Consider the following 12,332-nt stretch of genomic DNA (forward strand, 5'->3'; position numbering starts at 1 on the left):
TCGTGGGAAATTGGGAGTCTCAAGAAAGACCATGTTGTGTAGCTCAACAATGCTGGGAAGCGTGGGCATGACGACGGATTCAGAAGGGGAGGAAAGAGGAAGAAGATGAACAGAAGAAAGCTGAGGGAAGAAAGGAAGAAGATGAGGGTAATTTAGTCTCAAAATTTTGATAAATGCATTGAAAGGGTGTATAGTGGCATATTTCCAATATCTGAAAAGTTATAATGGTATGGTTATGAATTGATGAATAACAGTGGCATATTTCAAAACTAGAAAATTTATAATGGCATGGATCCAATTAACCCAAATTATAATGTCTAGAGCGATACCTAGATTTTTTTTCTATCTTCATGTTATATCTTGTGTAGACGAGGTTATCTTTTTTTAAGAAAAAAACACATAGGGATATCAAACGATGCGAGGGACTATGCGAGATACATACATATACGAGTTTCTTTTCAAAGCAGCCGGCCACGTGACAATTTCTCCGAGGAGCCAAAAACAATTGCGAAAAATGAAAAAAAGAACATAGTGGCAAGGGGTTTTACTAAAGGAGGATATACTCTACACTCTGCTAATGAACTATGGTACTCCATTCTTATTTTAGTTCATGATATTTATGATAATATTTTGGCCGAACTTTTAAAATTTAGACAATCAATTATCTATTAAAACAAGTTTATAAAATCTAATAGTTTACGGTAGCAAGATGATATTTTTTATCTATTAAAACAAGTTTATAAAATCTAATAGTTTACGGTAGCAAGATGATATTTTTAAGACAAATCTACACATGCCATTTATATTGTTTTAAAATTAAGCATATGAGAAAAAACTGATGGTTCATTTTGACGAAATCTTTTCTAATCATCGTATATTAAAACAAGGAGGGACCAGTATTTTTTAATCCATTTCTTAGCACTTATCCTAGGTGCTAATGATCACAATTTCGCTTCATATGATAGCGTCGACTACAATAAAAACAAAACAGATTGCTCACCATCAGATGCTAAACTTGGCATGGATGATTGGATGCTAAGCATTTTAGCTTTAGCATCTGACCCGTCCTAGTTCTTTCTCTCCCTCTAACATTCTTGGCAACTCATTATCTAAAAAAACATTCTTGGCAACTAAATAAGTAAATATGCACAATTGCACATCCTCTTAGAGTGAGAACTAAAATTGTGGCCTTGTGGATTTCACCCACTAGTATTTAAATTCTGGTGTTGCAACTACAAGCATGCATGGTCAAGACTTTTATATATAGAGTACGTGCGTGATGTACTTTATATAGTTGAAATGTTGATGGAGGTTATATTTGTTATGATTTTTTTTCCTTAATTAAAATTTGAGTTTGATAAAATCATTCAGATTTTTTGATGGAACCAAATATATCCACATCGGTGTTCGGAATTCATGAAACTCGGACCGGGTTCCAACAGAAATGTAACCTTGAGCACAGGTATAAAATCTGGCTCAAATGCAATTAGCGTAAGCTAAGCATTTGAGAAATTATTGATGCCGAAAGTTTTAAAAGTATTAACCAAATTTGTAAACATCAAATAATATTTATGATGAGGGAAGGGGGGAGGGGGTAGGGTTGTCAACGAGAATGAATGCAAGGCAACCCCTTCCTCTTCACGGCATCCAATCCCGCCCTCTCTGGTAACGCATTCTGTCTTTAGGTCAACCAAAATGGCCTCGTTAGATGGAAATGGGGGCTACCGCTAGGAAACGAATTCTTATCCTCGATGGGATTTACCCTCATGTACATTTTTCTACCAAATTTAATAAAAAAAGTTGTTCCAAAAACTGAAAGAAATTAACAATGTGTAGAGTACAGTGACACCTATCACTTCACCAAAAATCTAAGTTTAAATTTGGCCTACACATTGAGAAAAAGAAAACAAAATCAGGTATTGATAGCATCACTACTATTAATACCTTAAATTTGTTTTTTTTATATCTTAATGTGTGAGTTGAGTTTAGACCTACGATTTTGTGGACTGGAATATGTTTGTTGTATAAATGCTGTCAAACTTTTTGAGAAGTTTTCATAACTATTTGGATGATTTTTAAAAAACAAAGGGACATTCTCTCAAGGGATCAAAAACAGTTTCCCCTACTGTCGGCTCTCCCTCTCAATGCTAGATCCGAAAGAAATGGTGGAGGATAAAAAAAAACCACTACTTCCTCCATCCACAAAAGTTAAACATATTTCACATTTGAGTTTTTCCAAATAAGTTGTTCCTATTTGTAGTTTTTATGCATCCAAGACTTAAATGAAGAGATAAATTAAATGTTTAATTAGAATCTAAGGAGTCATCTAAATACTCATTGGTTGCATGCTTGTATTCACTCATTGATTTTGTAACATGCAAGATGATTTAATATCTTCTTGGTCATCTAGACTAATATAAAAAGTACGAGTTCATCAAACACTTGTCTTTCCTAACCCTTAGATCTATTCATCCAATGGCTTATATCAAAAGTTGGATCACCCCAGCAATTAGCGATCCGCGTCCTCCCGCTCCACTTCACGTAAAATTAGCGTCGGTTAACAAAAAGGGAAAAAGAACAATGCTTTTCTCCACCCCGACTGCTCCCAACGAGACCTCCACTACGTCTCTCGCCACCGTCGACGGCCTCCACCGTACCGCTACCATTTTCTCCCTCTTCACCGCTCGCCCTACCCTTTGTCCCGCCTCCTCGCGTGGTTGCGCTGCCGGCATCAAAGGCCGGAGAGCGTGGGGTCGCCGTTGGCCACTTCCCCGCTCTTCCCCTTCGTCGCTGCATCACCGTCCACCCATCACCGTGCAGGCGGAGATCAACCTCGCCGCCCTCCCCAAACCTCTCTCCGGCGAGGTGCATGGACTCATTGATAGGGTTCTCTATTGGATCACCTAGGTTTAGATCTAGTTGGGTGGTTCTATTTTCGATGGATGGTTGAACAACAATAGAGATTAAGGGAAAAGGGTTTAGGGATGTGACCGGTTGACGCGTTGGATGAGGAGGAAGTCCCGGCCATCGTCGTTGACGTTGCTCTGCTTGTCGAGGACGGCGGCGACGATGTGCTTGACGGCGACGGTGGTCGTAGCAGTGGGAGTCGTGGTCGACGATGAGGCGTGGCGCAGCGGTGGCGTGTTCCCGTCACTGGCTGCGCCCCCTCTCGATCGGATTAGGGTTTGTGGGGTGGAGTGGCGGCAGCGATGAACCTCGTTTCTTGTGCCGTCCCGTCCTCCACCCCTCTTTATATGGCACAGTGTGACGGGGACCCACCAGCCATTGGGCTGGGCGCCCCCGATCAGGGCGCGGGTCAAGGCCCCCTTGAGCCGCTGGGCTCAAGGGGAGGGAGATCTATCTAACATTCTCCCCCTTGATCTCACTATTTCTTTTAGCTTTTTCTATTCCATCACAGATTTACATATAGAGCATGTTTCATCGTCATGGTTAATTACCGCTGGATTCGACAGCCACTATACACATCTCTATTCAGAAATAGATACTTTAACTTTTGGGCTCTATAGTCCAGGATTCATAAGGCTTCCCTTAAACCCATGCATGCTACATGTTCCTTGAACATGTTGGGAGGTAGCCTTTCATGAGTGGATCCGCGAGCATCCTTTCTGTTCTTATGTGCTCGAGACTGATTGTTTGATCCCAGACTTTGTCTTTCATAACATAGTACTTTATGTCAATGTGTTTGGCAGCACCACTTGGCTGATTGTTGTGAGAGAACATTACTGTTTCTCAATACTGTCAACCACCTTTAAAACTGGGTATGAACTTCTTTAGCCAGTTCACCTGCCCCGTTGCCTCATAGCATGCTATAAACTCGGCATACATAGTAGACCCTGCAGTGATGGTCTGTTTTGAGCTTTTCCATGAAATAGCTCCTACTGCCAGGGTAAACATGTATCCCGATGTTGACTTTATATTATCTTTTACAAAGTCAGAATCTGAATACCCCACTGTCTGGAGCGATTCTGATTTTCTGTAAGACAGCATGAGGCCTTTTGTTCCTTGCAAATAACACAAGACTTTCTTTTCCAATATCCAGTGCTCTGGGCCTGGATTACTCTGAAATCTGCCAAGTAACCAGGTAACAAATGCCAAGTCAGGTTGTGTGCACACTTGAGCGTACTGTAGGCTTCCTACAGCTGACGCATTTGGCTTTGTTTTCATTTCATTGAGCTCATACTGATTTCTGGGACATTGCGATGCCCCATACTTTTCGCCTTTCACTATAGGAGCAGGTGTAGCACTGCATCTGTACATGTTGAATTTCTTCAACACCTTTTCTATATATGCATTTGAGAAAATCCCAATGCATACTTTGTTCTATCTCGGTGAATCTCTATGCCCAAAACATATGAAGCCTCACCGAGGTCTTTCATGTCAAAGTTTGAGGATAAGAATTTCTTTGTTTCCTGCAGTAGACTGACATCACTACTAGCCAATAGAATGTCATCTACATACAGAATTAGGAAAATGAATCTCCCATTCTTAACTTTGATTCAATACAGTTGTCCTCGACATTCTCTTGAAAACCCAAAATTTCTTTATTGTCCCATCAAACTTCAAGTACCATTGTCTCGAAGCTTGTTCTCATCCATAAATGCATCTATTTTGACGACATCCCATATTTTTGTTTCCTTTCATGACAAAACCTTTCGGTTGTGCCATGTGTACTTTTTTCCTCCAAATCTCCATTTAGGAATGTCATTTTTACATCTATCTGATGTAATTCCAAATCATAATGTGCCACTAGTGCCATTATAATTCTGAAGGAATCTTTACAGGAGACTGGAGAAAATGTCTCATTGTAATCAATCCCTTCTCTTTGCGTGAAGCCTTTTGCCACAAGTCACGCTTTAAACTTTTCTATATTCCCTCTGGAGTCATATTTGGTTTTGTAGACCCATTTACAGCCTACTGTTTTGACTCCTTTAGGAATTTCTTCTAAATCCCAGACACCATTTAATTTCATTGATTTCATTTCATCTTTCATGGCTTCCAACCATTCAGATGAGCGAGCGCTTCTCATGGCCTCTTCATATGAGGTGGGATCATCCCCCATATGCGACTCTTCTATATTATAAACATGATAGTCATCACGGATAGCCGATCTTCTGACTCTTTCAGACCTTCTAGGGGCCTCCTCATTTGGCACATTATCTATATGAGACTGTTGCAGTTCCTCCTCTGGTGTGGCAATAATTTCTGTTGAATCCTGTAGAATAGGTTCCTCATTTTCATTCATTGTTGCCACAGGAGAGATAACAACAGGTGTTGGTACCGCAACGTCATGCATTGCTGGCACAACATCAGCAGGTAGAGAGAAGAAAGGCTCCTAAGTAGACGGAGTGGGTACAGACACCCGCCTCTCCTCAAGATCAATTTCTCGAACTACCGAGCTCCCCCTAATCATTTCGTCTTCCAAGAAGACGGCGTGTTTTGTTTCTACAAACTTTGCACAACTGTTTGGGTAGTAGAAACGATAACCCTTTGATATTTCAGAATAGCTAATAAAATGGCAGCTTACTGTTTTGGGATCCAATTTCCCAAGATTTGGGTTAAATACTTTATCCTTTGCAAGACTCTCCCACACACGGAGGATCCATACCTCATACGGTGTTTTGGGCACCGATGCATTCTATGCATTGTATGCATTGTTCTAAAATTGAGAACTCCAATGGAGGAAGAATTACATTCTTAACCAGTCTCTCAATTCTCCCCCTCGAAATATGGCCTAAACGACAGTGCCATAATTTCGATGAGACATCAGAAGTTCGCTTTCTTTTCTTTTGTCAACGAGGACACAACATTCACATTCTCAGAAAGAGATAACAAATAAAGCTGATTTTGCAATAGAGCAAGACCAACACATGCATTATTATACCATAGTTCACATTTGCCATTTCCAAAATGGCAATCATATCTATCAAAATCCAATTTGGATACACTTATTAAGTTTCTTTGCAAAGAAGAGACATAAAAACATCTCGAAGTAAAAGTATTAAGCCATTCGTGAGCTCTAGGCAAAGATCTCCAACAGCTTCAACTTTTGCTTCAACTCCATTGGCAACTCTAATGGATCTTTCACTTCTTTGCGTAGTCCTCATTGAACGGAATCCCTTTAAACAATTAAACACATGAATAGTTGCTCCAGAATCAATCCACCATGTGGATCTAGAATAACTAATCATAATGAGATTCACTTACAAATGCAATAATGTTCTCACCTTTCTTTGCTATGATCACTGTTAGGAAGTCAGGACGATCTTTCTTGGAATGTCTTGTCTTCTTGCAGTGGATACACTGATCCTGTCTCAACTGTGAACTGTTGTTCCTGAGGCAGATGCTGAGGCTGTTTTGCTTTTGAGGAGGATGACCTGTGGCTCTTTTCCATGTTATCTTTAACAAGGTTAATGGAGTCACCATTGGTCTCTTTGATTCTTTCCTCCTCTTGCACACAATTAGAGATGAGCTCTGATACCATTGATAGGGTTCTCTATTGGATCACCTAGGTTTAGGTCTAGTTGGGTGGTTCTATTTGCGATGGATGGTTGAACAACAATAGAGATTAAGGGAAAAGGGTTTAGGGATGTGACCGGTTGATGCGTTGGATGAGGAGGAAGTCCCGGCCATCGTCGTTGACGTTGCTTTGCTTGTCGAGGACGGCGGTGACGATGTGCTTGACGGCGACGCTGGTCGTAGCAGTGGGAGTCGTGGTCGACGATGAGGCGTGGCGCGTTCCCGTCACTGGCTGCGCCCCCTCTCGATCGGATTAGGGTTTGTGGGGTGGAGTGGCGGCGGCGATGAACCTCGTTTCTTGTGCCGTCCCGTCCTCCACCCCTCTTTATATGGCACAGTGTGACGGGGGCCCACTAGCCATTGGGCTGGGCGCGGGTCAAGGCCCCCTTGAGCCCAACGGCTCAAGGGGAGGGAGATCTATCTAACACTCATCGCTCATCCTGGCTCTCCCTGAGCTGTGGAATCATCATCAGTCCGCCACGCCCGACGACTTCCCGGTCACCGCCACGAGGGACCTCCATATCTAGCATTTGGAAACAGCGGTTCGTTCAATTTCTACTATTCGGTTTACTCCTTTTCTTGGTTCTATTTGATTGTGACTTGAACAATCAACCAATGAAGTAAATTCTTTTCTGTACATACGTGTGAAGAATCTACTATGATTGTATTGTGCCCTGCGGGGTGTTGATGAATTGCCATTGAGGGAGGGATGGTCTAAGATAATCAGTTCACACCCTTTAATTTGGTTGTTCACTTGCTTTCAGGTGACATAAAGCTACCGACATTGTGGCCTATTTGCATGTCCCATTTTTCAGGTATTTAGAATTCACCATAGATGTAAAGTATTTAAGGGGACATCATGAATGCAGGCGATATGCTCTTCTTCCATGGAGAGATCTTCAATTATCGAGCTGAAGATGCAGATGGATATGTTCAAGATCAAGGGCAGCTACTTCAATAAATCATGCATCTTCTCTCTTAGCAACTTAAACACTACCATATCTTAGCTAAGGTAAGTACCTGAATCAGCTAAGATTTCGAAAAATCATATATATGGCAGTTCCTTCATATTTATCATCCCTTTTTTTGTTTTTGTGGAATATTGTTCTTTGATTACCCTGCTTTCGAATAGAAGGAAATGATGTTTACTAATATTATAATTTGATTTTTAAAAATGGCTATTGAAGAAATTAAAAAAAATGTGTACTTATACTACTCAATTTCTTCTCTGGTCTTTAACCTTGCCAATTTGGCATGTGTAATTTTTTTTTACAAAATCAGTCTTGCATAGCTACATCTGTGTCTAACGTAAGACTGACTGGGAAATTATTCATGTCTTCAGGCATGTTATCAACAGTGAATATATATTGATGAAACAAGTTGACCTGCAGATCAAGGTGAAGGAGAGGGTACTCTTTTAATTGAGGCAAAAACATTGTTTGGTTGTTCAGTTAGGTCCCAGATGAATTTGAGACGATATCTTCTCTTTTCAGTTCATTCTTTAGTTTACATTCTTTGAGAATTGCACTGTGAATAATTTTGGTTTTCTATATCTGCTGCATTACAGTTTCATGCGGTGCGATCTGAGATGATATGAATATGCACAACATCTTTTGACTTGCTGACTGGTACAACTTAAATTGCAATTGGAATGAATGAATAGTCCAAACACTATTGCCTTTCTGACAAGAGTCCTCTTTTGCTCCTAGATTTTTTTTCTTCCTTGGATTGGATTGCTGCCAGAATTTTTTTTACCTTGGATGGACTCATCGCAACCCCAAGCTGGATTCTGCATGATGTCCTTCATAAGTTGGACAAAGTGCTACAATGCGTGCTGTAAACTGTGAAAAAATCTCATATTTTCTTTATGTTCCCCCTATACCTAGCTGCTTGCTTCCGTATTTTGTCATGTTTACAAACTACTGTCTTTGTACATGATGAAACACAAATTCTTAGCCATTTCCATGTATTTATTCTTAACCACTTTTGATATTACTCATGTTTACAAACTGCTGCTATCTTAACTTATTATTAGACCATGTTCTGTCAGCACTATTACCACCAAAACTCCATAGTTTTAGACTGGTAGCTTCAGAATTTGCCTTCAAAAACTCGATTGTTTCTTGCTGCGACATTGTAAAGTTAGCACAATCTGTGAAATTGTTCATGTCAACTGACATCCTGTTTAGACGATAGTAATTTTGAAATGCGTTTGACTATACAATCTGCATTATATTTTTGCATCATATTGGTGTTTTCAAATCCTATGAATTCTAGAGCTCTGTATCTAGAACCCAGGCAATGTGAATTCTAGACCTCTATTCGAAAAGTTGGCAAAATTTGAAATCCAACTTCTCCTATAGTTTAGTACATACTGTACACATTAGCAAAGTGTGATCTACAGCTACCCATGGAATTCACCTGCAGTCAGCACACATATGCCTATAACAGTTAACATGAGATTAATTGCCACGCTTCAAATTATTTTCCTTCAATTGAAAATAATTGAAATGTTATATGTGTTTATGTTCTCCTTCCAATGCTCTGCCTGCACCATGGTTCTCTCCTTTCATTCTTTTGTACAACAGCGTGGCTATTGTTTGTTTGTTAAAAAGCTCACCATATATTTGTTGAGATGCTCTATGAATATTTGCTCCAAACAGCCATTGCTTCACCACCAGGCACCTACAATGGACATCACTATTAGGGCCTCCACACCAATATCATCAACAAGCTCGGGTAAATTGTCTTGCTGCTGATGTCAACAAAGAGGTGTTATATTTCTACCTGTTGTAGCTTTTATCTTACATTAACATGACATGTTCCCATACTTTTATGTATGTTTGAACAACCTTTGTAATATTACTAATTTGAGCGCGCATCTATTAAATAGTGCAGAATGCAGTCCCTTTTCCTCTTTCTTTTTTTTCCCATTGAAGAAATTTGTTCTCTGAAATATGAAGTTTCAGGAAACCTCCAAGGTGAAATTGTCCAATCTCCACATCCAACAATTATGCATGAAGTTCAAACCACTGTTTTTCTAGCATCAGGATGAGAAAAATGATTACTCCCATTCACCAAAAGACGCACAAGCATTCATTCAGTGAGTAACCACTTTTAATAGTGAACTACCTAATGGGCACATCACCAACTGGTTAGCCTAACATATTTGATTATTTGAGACGGTTTTATTACATAATTCGTAGCACAAATGAACACCATCAACTGGTCATGGTCTTGATGTGTGGCTGGCATCAAGTAAATTGGTTATCAGTTATATCGTGTTTGGAATTTTGGAAAAAGTTGATAATTGATGTTATTAGTTACATTCTTCACATTCACATTAGTTCCTCGACGTTTTACATCTGTAAGATCCTTTTTGGTGTCCTTGGTTTTTTTCTAGAAATTAAATTGACATTGTTCTTCTGTCCATTATGTATTCTGGACGCTTTTAGGTGGTAGATAGCTAGATACTAATCAGAAACACAAGAAAGGTATTTTTACCAAGGAATGTGGAACATGCATTAATTATATATGTTGCATATGCACTTAGCCCTTTTCATGGTGGCTCCCATCACGTATCTTGCTGATAATAGGTATTAAGAACGCATTTTTTGCAATACCGTAGTCAATATGGTAGTTTTTTCTCCATTTTATTTTGACCTAAAACTCAAAACTCAGTCGTATGAATCCAAACTCTCCTATGATACTTTTCTGACTTACATTTCAGTCTAACTTGTAATGATTACTGTAATTCAAAACTAAGAGATCAAGGCATCGAGCTGTCTTTTGTTCGTGTAGATGAAGGATGTTTGATGATTTGTATTATTTTCAAAGGCTGATGGTTTGTATTTGTATTAGACTGATGAAGACATGACTAGCTAAATGTGTTCTCATCCTGAACCAGAAAGTTTAATGTGTTGTGATGATGATTTTGACAAGCAAGTAAAGGCACATATAGCTTGATAGATTTCTTGATAACTTTTGTTGCTCCCTGTACATGTGGTGATCAGCCTCCATGAGGAACTCCAAGTATTTAGCTTTTAATGAACACAAAATGCATTTTTCGAAAGTCTTTTAAGTTTCTTTGATACAACTGATTGTCACTCTACTTAGTTCTACTGGTTATTTGTGAGTAACAATTGATAGTGCAATACATGAGTAAATCAAGTGTACACGTAAATCATTCGCAACATATATTTGCTTCCATATCATAGGCATTGTCTGATATGCGCTTGAGACATAAATTATCATTAGTAAACAAGAGTTGTGCCTGTGCTTTAGCATAGGCATATTACGGTGGTTATGTTTTGCTTTGCATACTTGAAATTTATGAAATAACATAACTCAAATGAATTTTGATTGATTATGTTCTTCAATTTAATCCTTCAATATATGTCGACGTGCCTTGCACGTGTACGCTCACTAGTGGCGATAAAAGTAATAGGTTTAACTTTTATGGATGGAGAGAGTACTACTGTCTAGGCTAGTGGGTAGGGGTGAAAAGAGAAAGGGTATTTCCCGCCTGCTCACCCGACACTAGGCTCAAGGGAAAGAAAGACATGTGAGAGAAAAATTGAGTTTTTCTTAGGGTACAGACATGGGTGCAGGGTACAGACATGCTACTTTTTTTAGGATTGCTACTTACTGTAAACAGTGGGCAACATATAGTGTAGTAGTTCCCGAAATCTTATTACAATGTTACTGAAAATAAATAAAATTATTTTTTTAAGAAATGCGTTATAATCTTTTCCTATAGGGAATACTGACCCTAACTTGATATGTACATGCTTATCTATTTAGATTTAATTTTTTTAGTATTATGAAGTTCAAGGGTTAAACTACCAAATTAATAATGAGAATAAGTGGTAGGCAAATTCACTTACCCCATCATTACCTTCTTGCTTAAAAAAGTATAGATTCGTGTCCTGCTGCTCGACTGTTGTCCCCATTGTCTTCACACTGGCAGATCGGTCTGAGCATTGACTTCTTGTTGAATTGTACTCCATGTTTCAACAGTTAAACAACCATGTTTCATGTACGAGAAGGAAAATGTTTTTGTAATTTGACCATGTTGCACATTTAAGATTTTGGTTCTATGAATTTTTGGTGTCTCACTGAAACTCAATATTTATATGTGGAAGCAAAATGCTTCGAGTCAAATGGATTTGAAAGTTTCGCTTTTTTATTTTTACTTATTTCCTGACATTGCACTCCACTTCTTAATATTGCTTCGCGGTGCATTTTTTTTATGTATTTTCTTTGAAATGTTTTGATGACTTTTTTCCCAGAACATATAACCTGACGGTTTTGGCTGATGGTCACCTGAAACATCTTGTTTTAACCGCCCGATGCTATTCTTGTCAAGATTTAAATGCTTGTGTGTGAAGTCATTCACACGTAACTCCACCATCAGTCCATCACACACACTAAGAGCACCCGCAATGATAAAGTAAGGTGCTCTCTATAAAATATGTACATCTCAGCAATAGACTCGATTAATAGTAAATCACCTTAATAGTATGTTTACATTGGTATCTATAGCTCTCTCATGCATTGCCTCGTTTTTCTCTATAGACTATCTCTAAGTTAGTAGATAGCTTTGCTCTCTCTCTTCATTTAATACATTCCAAGTAGGAAAATATGCTGACATGGATTTCTTATAGAGAGCCTATAGATAACCATTATGGGTGCCCTAATGTATATGGGTTAGAAACTGATCATTTTCCTCGTAAAACGGAGTAATTCATTACTGTATGATTAATTAAGTATTAATTTTTTTTAAAAAAAAGATT

Source organism: Oryza glaberrima, chromosome 7 (genome assembly GCF_000147395.1).
Source record: "Oryza glaberrima chromosome 7, OglaRS2, whole genome shotgun sequence".
NCBI lineage: Eukaryota > Viridiplantae > Streptophyta > Magnoliopsida > Poales > Poaceae > Oryza > Oryza glaberrima.